This window comes from Frankliniella occidentalis, unplaced genomic scaffold (assembly GCF_000697945.3).
Source record: "Frankliniella occidentalis isolate FOCC.00 unplaced genomic scaffold, Focc_3.1 Scaffold90, whole genome shotgun sequence".
Lineage (NCBI taxonomy): Eukaryota > Metazoa > Arthropoda > Insecta > Thysanoptera > Thripidae > Frankliniella > Frankliniella occidentalis.
This window is the reverse complement of record NW_026267219.1, coordinates 948,853-954,749: the sequence shown is the minus strand read 5'-3', so window position 1 is coordinate 954,749 and position 5,897 is coordinate 948,853. Positions and strand designations below refer to the sequence as shown.

The 5,897-nt window shown below is 59.6% G+C and overlaps 1 protein-coding gene across 2 annotated transcripts in view; it reads left to right on the top strand.

Annotated features, from left to right (window-relative positions):
• LOC113212227 (uncharacterized) overlaps positions 1 to 5,897 on the top strand; it is a 129,877-nt gene that overhangs the window by 11,888 nt on the left and 112,092 nt on the right. The gene's annotated exons all lie outside the window — the stretch shown is intronic.

Below are 5,897 nucleotides of genomic sequence, written 5' to 3'. Positions count from 1 at the left end.
TCCAGAAACAACTGTGACCTGCCTTTCAGAGGCCTCCGGTGCTAAAAAAAATTACATTTTTCAAAATAACAAACATTTTGGTGGGGAAATGACCTTAAATCTTTGAAAAATCATAACTCCTTCAATAATTTTTTTAGGATGCTGGTTCCAGGTCTCAATGTCTTAGAAAGTGGTCTAGAAAAAGTGGTAAAATTTTGGGGGAAATCGTGGGGGGGTCATGTAAACCGTTGCTGGTCTTAAATACGTTTCCTCCACCGTCGTGTGGGAACCGCGTGTGGGCGAGTGAGAGTGTCCGCGAGCAGTCACGTGGAGGGGCTTCTTTTTAAACATGATGTGCTCTTTGGATTTGATTAACTGATATACAGAAAGGGTTTACGCACGAGTCTCGTTCAGAGAGCGTTTGAGGGTGGCGCTTTGGGCTCTTTTAACATCGCAACGAGTGCTGCAAATAATCAAGAGGAGGTTGAAAGGGCGGTTAGATCGCAAGCAGCGTCGCCCACGGCGACATGCGACTCTCTTCATCGCGACTAAACCGACCAGGCAGGAGAAAGTGTCATGTCAAAACACGATTATTGCGTACCAAATCAAAGAGGAGCGGCCTCCAGCTCGTTCAGCTTAGCTGTTAAAGAAAGGGATTGTTTTTTTGCTAAGCGAGTCTGGCGCGTCGTCACAGTCGAGGGCGTAACGAACGCGTGGTGCGTCACGTTGGGTTGGACCACACCTGAAGACCCGAGGTGTCTTGTCTCACTCCGTGAAAAATGTTTCGAACATTCGGAACGAAACAGTTAAACATCCGTCGCTGCTCGTGATTTTACTTTTCCTTGAACAGTGACTCGGTTAGAGAGTCACTTTCCGTTTTATTTGATTTCCTATAAAGATGAACTTTTTCTTTGTGGGAAAGCAAAAGAATGAATTATTATTTCGCAATATTGATGGATTCACGTGCGTGGGAAGGAGGCGGAGAGAAGGGCGTCGTCTTTAAATGTACGCGAAAGGATATTACATGTGAAGATGGCAAAGCGCGGCTCCGGCCGAAATGGGAGGAGAGGGCAAGAGAGGGGGGTAGATGGGATGTGTGTGCTCGCGGGTGCGTGACAGCGCTGCCATTGACACCGGTGTCCCGCTGCGGCGCGCGGCGCCCCCGCACACTGCCCGCCCGGCCCGGCGTCGCCTAGACAGCTCGAGAGGACGTACACTCCGCCCAAAGAGGTGGCGCGCTAAAGCGGAGTGTTATCGTTTTGCATACTTCTGCGGCAGCTTGATGGGGTCCGGCCAACCGTGTCGGGGCGTGGCGGGGCGTGGAGGCGTCGAGGACACAACAAAAAAGGGACGCGTCGCGCAACGCTCCGCCACGCCACGACGCTCGGCGTCGACGCGGAGAGACGGGCAAGCCGGGGCGAGGCCGGCGGGCAGAACCCCCGTTAGCCGCGGGATTGCCGAACTTTGCCGCGTGTTTTCAGGAGGAAGACGGGGGACGACAAGGAAGGCGGGAATTTGGCTCGCGGTGATGTCACCGCGCACCTGCTGCTGGACGAGTCGGCGGTGGTTCGGAGATCGAGGACTAGAGCAGTACCTCCCCGGAGGCCTACGGGCGCCTGTGGCCTGGAGGAAGTGGAGAAGACGAGGCTTCTTGAAGCAACGCCTGGAGCAGCTCGGATCCAGCTGCCATCGACGCGAAAAGTACGGGCCTGCCTAGGTGTGGGAGGCCCTGCCGTGCGGCACCTGCCGGTGACCTGCAGTGGCTGCGCGCTGGAAGGGAGGGGAGGGGGCTGAACTTGTGCCGCACTTCGCACCGCAGTGTGAGCTCGCTGCAGCTGTGCATGTGGGCGTGGGCCTGCCTGGAGGTCCCTGCGACACCTGCAGGTGACCTGCAGTGGCGCCGCCGCTCGGGGACCAGTCCCACAGTGTGAAGGACAGCTTTTGCCGCAGCTGCGCAGGTGGCCCGGCCCTGCCCTAGCCGCTTTATGATGAATTGAGTTCTCCAGTCCGGCTCCATCCAGGGCCGCTCCAGCTCCAGCGCCGCGCAGGCGTGTTCCATCCACAGGTGCCCCACTTCATCAAGATATTGATTCAGCCGCCGGATCCGGGCCGGTATTAATTTCGCCGCGCGGCGAGCAGATCCGGGAGGCGGCGGCAGGTGACAAATTTCGCGGATGCGGTTTTATTGATGGTTTTCCATTACAAAATTTATACAAAACGTTCAGAAAAATCTGCTCTGCCGCGCTCGTAGAAAAGGGTCCGCGCGTGGTCATTACTCAAAGGCGCGGCGAGTTGAGTTTTGAGAGGCGTTGGTCGGTGAAAACGAAAGAGCTGCCGGCGGCGACACAGTAAGGCACTCAGTCGGCGGAACGGAACGACACATCGGGGCCGCGACGCGCAGCGCGCGCAGCAGAAAGCGCTCCGGCCGCAATCCCAGCCTCCTGACGGTCGCCACCGACGACGCAACTGTATTGACGCGGCAAATTTGAATATTCGTCCAGAAGAGAGAGAGAGAGAGAGAGAGAGAGAGAGAGAGAGAGAGAGAGAGAGAGAGAGAGGTAACCTTTCCATTTTTCTCTACGACCGCATTTGTTTTCGACGTGGTCAAGGCGTTTTATCACTGTGGAAAGAGAAAAGTGAGAGGCTAACAAATCGCTCGCAGTGCGGGGAAGCATAATAACATCGATCTCTCTCGAAAACATCGACTCGCCGCCCGTTGTCTGAGCAGAATTTCTGGGATATCGCAAAACGGTACGACCGGTGGCGTTCCAAAAGACATGTTCTCGAACAAAGCAAATAATAATGTCTAATAAAAACTGCCATGAAGTAGTACGCGACCTGGAGAGTGGCGCACGTCATGCGGCTCGTACATATCATAAAGTTGGCGAGCGAGTGAGACAGCGAATGACGTTTGTTGTGGCAGGCTGACGGGGCGCTGATGTATGGGACCATTCGAAAGGATGTTGCATACCAGACGGGCGTAGCCACGCTTTGCAATGCTGGGAGAGAGCGAGAGGGAGAGAGAGAGAGACGGCCTTGAGCTTTTCGAGGGGCAAGTCATATGTCGATGACCCACGCCGGCTCGGTGCTCGCGGGCCCCGCGGCCGCAGCGGAGCGGCTCCAGGGCTATTGTGCCTGGCCATCACCTCTTGAGAGCGTCTGGAGCGAGCGCCGCTCGGCCCGGGGTATCTCTGCGGCCGGGGCTGGACGCGCTCCACGGCTACCTCGCTGTTTGACGGCTGTTATTGTTATTGTTGCCGCAATATATATATTGTTGTGATGTGCGATCACACACGCGTTTGTCATTCCCTGAGCATTTGAATCTCGCTGCGTTTGGCGCGCGAGATAGGCACCTCAACTGGCGGCCGCTCCCGGCCGCCTCGACTCCTCGCCGCTAGAGCGCTCTGGCCGGCCGTGCCGGCCAGCCGACCGAACCCTGACGAGCCGCGCCTGCCGAGCTCGGCTCCTCGCCGCGCGGGCCCCTGGCCCGCTCTCACTCCTGTGTCAGACTTCGTAGCGTCAAGACGTCGTCCTGATCTTACCGTCCCGTTACGTTTCGTACCGTACCGCGTTGAGTCCGTCGAGTCTTGGTGACTTGTAATCTATTGGATAAATAAACCTGATTGTTCCTGTACCTTTGCCTTTCCTTCCGAACGCCTTTACTCTGCTGCGAACACGCTACACAACATTGGTGGCAGCGCGTAAAGCACGGAGGAGGGGAAGGACTGAGTGAGCGGGTTCTCCCGGCTCCTCAGGTCGAGTCTGCTAGTAGCGTTTGTCGCTCTTGTGCAGCTCGTCACTCCTTTTGAGTGAGCTGGTCCGTCCAGCTCCTCTCGTTTATTGAATTTTCGCTGTAGCGTTTGTCGCTCAGCGATCCGTGCCGATTTCGTCGCTCCGGTAGAGTGAGCTGGTTTGTCCAGCCCCTCTAATTTAAATTGAGGTTAGTTCGTGTTTGTGTGTTTAGTGTGTGTGCTTGTGTGTTGGAGGCGGCAAGTGGACGCTTGCCGGCGGTACGTGTGCTCCTTTGCGGTTTGTTCCCATTGGACCCTCCTTCGCCTCGGTTTAGGCCGTGGTGTTGGAGCCGCCAGTACTCTGTCCGGGGCCTTGAGCTGTTGTCCGCTTGACCTCTGGTCGCGGTGTCGTTGCTCGGTCCTGGAAAACACACGTTAAGCGCTCGTCTTTGAGGAAAGGTCCAATCTGGCGCGGTCTGTCCGCCGCCGGAGCGCACCGACCCCAGGTCGAGCTGCTGGTGCACTCACTGCGCATACGTTCACGAACTGCACGTTCAATTTTGCGACGCAAAACACTGTGTTGGCGATGGCGACGAGGAGAACGCCTACTCGTAGGAGCTCCCGCTTGCGAGAGCGCAGCGGTACTCCCGGTTCAACAGCCAACCGGCCCGCGTCAACCAGACCACCAGTTTCGCCGTTTATGCAGCGCATAGCTGCCTCTCTGGCTGGGACAGCTGAAACAAGCTGCCCACCAGTGCCCGGCCTCGAGGGCCTCGAGGGCCCCCGACAGGTCAGCACCGTGGCGGCTACCTCGGCCTCTGCCGCGCCGCCTATGTTCACTGGCTTCGCTTTTAGTGAAGGAACCATGCCTGGTCGGTCCGGCACCGGCGGGTTCACCTTCGGCCCGTCGCGCCCCTCGGCTAGGACGGCACCCACACAGCCGGGACGCAACGTGGGTTCAGGAGATGAGCAGCCTTTCCAGGTTGGCTTTGGGTCGGGAGCCATGATGTATTGCCCCGAAACTGGCATGTTCGTGCGCGCGCCTGCGCGTGCGGCAGTGTCCAGTAGCGTCGGTGGCGTGCTGACCAGCAGCACGACGACTAGGCCAAGCTCCCGCCCTACCAGCACCACGACTGGAAACTTCGAGTCCATCCTGGCGGGCAGCTCGGGGCTCGGTCTGTCCCGGCCCCAGGCTGACCGCCGTCAGGTCGTCCTCTCACTGCCGAACACGGCTCCTGTCCTCCCCGCGAGCCGCGAGCCCGGTGTGTCCGGCTTGCCTTCGCATAGGTTAGGCAGGCGGTCTCGCTCAGCCAGCCGCGAGCGCGGTGTGTCCCGCTCGCAGCTGCGCCAGTCCAGGAGCCGCAGCAGGTCGCGGTCAGCCCGCCGCCATGCGCACTTAGACGAACGTTCAAGGAGCCGCTCGCGCTCCCGTTCCCAGAGCCGTCCAGAACGGCGGGTGCAGCCTGAGCAGTCCAGGAGGCGCGGTTTGTCCCGCCGCTCCCGGAGCCTGTCTCGTAGCCGCGCTCGCCGCTCTGACTCCAGGTCCAGGTCCAGGAGCCGCGGTCTGTCCCGCCGCTCCAGGGGCTTGTCCCGTGGCCGTGCTCGCCGCTCTGACTCCAGGTCCAGGAGCCGCGGTCTGTCCCGCCGCTCCCGGAGCCTGTCTCGCGGCCGTGCACGCCGCTCTCCCTCAAGGTCGAGGAGCCGCGGTGTGTCCCGCCGCTCCAGGAGCCGTTCCCGCGACCGTGAGGAACGTGGCCGCCGCCGTGAACGCTCGCGCCGCCGTGAGCGCTCCCGCTCCCGCTCGCCGTCCCCTAGGTCGGCGATCAGCCTGCTTGTTCAAGCCCTAGGAAACAGGCGCGGGGGAAGCAGCCGCCGTCTGCCCATGTACACGGGCAAGGCGGACTATGCTCTGTTCAGGTTCCGCTTCCTGGAGCACGCGCGCCAGGAGCGCTGGTCAGAGAGCCGCAAGGGACTCGAGTTGTCCATGCTCCTCACTGAGGACGCGGAGGCAGTGCTGCGGCACCTGCCCGACAGGAAGCGGACTGACTTTGAGTCGTTGGATTCGGCCCTAAAGCTTCGCTTCGCACGTGACGTGAACCGCGCCGATGCTGAACGGCGCTATGCTAGCCTGAAACAGAAATCGGGGCAGTCGCTGCGTCAGTTCGCAGCCGACGTCTCCGATGTGAC